Below are 2690 nucleotides of genomic sequence, written 5' to 3'. Positions count from 1 at the left end.
ACCACACACACACACACACACACACACACACACACATACATATATATACACACACACACACACACACAATTATACAACATAAAAATCATCTTTTCAAATCTCCTCCAATGGATGACGGACTGTCTTATTAATTGATACATATTTATGGTACGCGACTTCATTTACCATTATTGAAACAACGTGGCATCGACTACGTGTAAGTGCGTATCGAATCTTTTCATAGGGAGAGATAGCCAAAACAGCGTACTTAAACAGACATTTTGTCTACGTCTTTCTGTCATGAGTCGCGATATACATCTATTTTACACGTAATAAACAATGCCCAACAATTTAAATCTCAAATGTATCAGAGAGGAAGTATTGGTGTCCCAAACATAACTGAATAATTAAAAAGTGAAGAAATTATCAAAATAAGCCTTATTTATAAGGAGCCAAAGACGAAATACTAGCTATGACCATTCTCTACAACTGACGAAAAAAGAGCGAAAACGAACAATCGTGCACAACTTATGGAAGAAGATGTTGAATTTTCTACACGCAGCCATTGAGCAGACATATTAGTAGTCTTGAGAAACTGGCATTAACAACCTTCCACCACAAACAGGGCACTGAGAAGAACCAAAGAGAGAAAACAGAAGAATTTCAGTTGACCGGCTGAACCGACACAACATTATTATGATATCACTCGGTTGGACGAATCGTTATTGACAATTTGAGACCAAAGTGCGATGGTAGACGTTCGCAGATCAATATCCCAGCACACAGACAGACACACGCAGGCATGCAGGCGATTTTGTCTAAATGAAAACATCAACGATAGGACTGTTTCGAAAGCGAAAGGAAAACAAAGTTCCCCGTTTTCGTCTATCCTTGTTGACTCTATTGAAGTGAAACACCTTACTGTACACATATAACGATATTCTGAAGGTGGGGCATATGGGTCCCAGACATGGCACCAAGTCGAATGGAAGCCTTCCAGGAAGAAAGATAAAAATTTAGACCCTTAGAAACGAAATCTACTCTTCCATATCTATATCCAGTTCGTAACCATAAAATACACCAAAACAACAGCCACCACGATTTGCGTTTGTTATTCCCAGAGACAATTTAGTAAAAGATAAATCCTATCCACAAGTTGCGTATAACCGACAATATTCGAGAATTCGAGAAAGCCAAAACATGCGATTATGTTGATGACAATAAGGCGTCTGGAAAAGAGAGAGCCAGCTAACAGGAAGTAGAGAAAAAGTACACAAATGTGAACAGCCAGCAATGCCAAGCTACAGCACATAGGTATGGCGCGCGAAATGCACAAACATCTTTGAAAAGTACATGGCTTTAAAAACGTTTCTTTTATACTCCGTCCCTTATGTATGAGTTCGTGACTGAAAAATCCGAAAGTTGGGGGAAAAGCTAAAAGTAGATTATTCAAAAAGTAAATGTCTTCTCCCTTATCTCAAGAAGATGGGAAAACCACTATCATCCAAACTAAGAGTAGGCTGTAAATATGTTACGCCCTGTTCGACACAATCTATATCATTAGAAGGCGGGAAGCTTCGAACCTCCCAGGTCAGGTTAAACCTGGAGTGTGCCGGATACGTCACAGCAGAACGACAGAGACCAGGTCACATTTCTTCCTCAAGAGGGAACGGAACTCATGCCCTTTTCATCACAGGACAGAGAGAACAACTTTTATACGACAAAAGAGAAACACGTTATCTCAAACAGTTGGAAAGCGGTGAAACGAGCCAGAACACACACTAGAAAAATTCCACCCGGCAGAGCTAGTGAACTATAGCAGAAAACATTTAGTTTCATCTGTTCTACCCGGAACACACAGCACTCAGCACTGTAACGACAGGTACACATAACAGAGAGAGTGGCTTCTTGTGGCTTCTTCCAAGGTTAGCATTAGACACAGTAAACTCTCGCCTAAACCAACTCAGAGAATAGCCAGACGAGTCGCAGAGAAGAGAACCGAGGCAAGGATGAGGATAACAACAACAAAAGCCTCGCTGGTGAAATGTTGCCGACAGCAGACGACTAGGCGAAGTTCTGTACTGTGGAAAAAAAAATCAGACACCAGAGCACGGAAAAGCACAGTGGAATGCAAAACGTGCTCATGAAGCGCGCCATTCACTGCAACGATTCCAGCTCACAGAAATAACATTGAGCAAGGGGAAGCCACTTACTGGGTATTTTACTTCAGGTACGGTAACGAGAATTATTCGGTGAGTCTAACAACATGCACAATATTAACAACCTGCAGGTATATTATTAGAACTAGATCCTGGTAGCCACCATCCACACAGTCCACAAGAATTCCGAACCAACTAATATTAATAATATAACGATGAACCTTCGGTTCGACGGAATGGCTCAAGCGAAGTTGACGGTTTGATGGCAAACAAGATATTATGAAACGAGACTTTCTACTCGAGAAGGGCAGCTCGCTCCGAGGTACACAACAGTTGTCGATCAACCACCATGGTTCCAACAGCGATGGATACTCATTCTTGCACACACGGAGCGACACACACAGACACACAGCCAGAACACTGGATGGGGGAATATTGATCTGTCGATCGACGGGACTGGAAGAATAGACCGGACCGGTTTTAGGGGGGGGGGTGACGGGGGAGAGAGAGAGAAAGAGACAGAGAGAGAGAGAAAGACTAGTTGAGAGATGG

General features: G+C 42.2%; 1 protein-coding gene across 12 annotated transcripts in view; it reads right to left on the bottom strand.

The window, feature by feature from the left end:
- The window catches only part of LOC101861716 (RUN and FYVE domain-containing protein 2), a 128288-nt gene that overhangs the window by 110169 nt on the left and 15429 nt on the right, over nucleotides 1-2690 (bottom strand). The window contains exon 1 of one of the 12 annotated variants that reach the window (XM_013079302.2): nucleotides 2193-2567. The exons of 2 other annotated variants lie outside the window; for them this stretch is intronic. The gene's annotated coding sequence lies outside the window, so the exon portion shown is untranslated. Of the gene's footprint in view, nucleotides 1-165; nucleotides 337-494; nucleotides 515-588; nucleotides 683-896; nucleotides 1065-1150; nucleotides 1204-2192; nucleotides 2568-2690 lie in introns of those variants that run through there. 9 more of the 12 variants (XM_013079299.2, XM_013079300.2, XM_035968242.1 and 6 more) reach the window with 9 other exon arrangements.

This window comes from Aplysia californica, unplaced genomic scaffold, assembly GCF_000002075.1.
Source record: "Aplysia californica isolate F4 #8 unplaced genomic scaffold, AplCal3.0 scaffold00047, whole genome shotgun sequence".
Taxonomy (NCBI): domain Eukaryota; kingdom Metazoa; phylum Mollusca; class Gastropoda; order Aplysiida; family Aplysiidae; genus Aplysia; species Aplysia californica.
The sequence above is the reverse complement of the archived record's forward strand: the minus strand, read 5'-3'. Positions and strand labels throughout refer to the sequence as shown.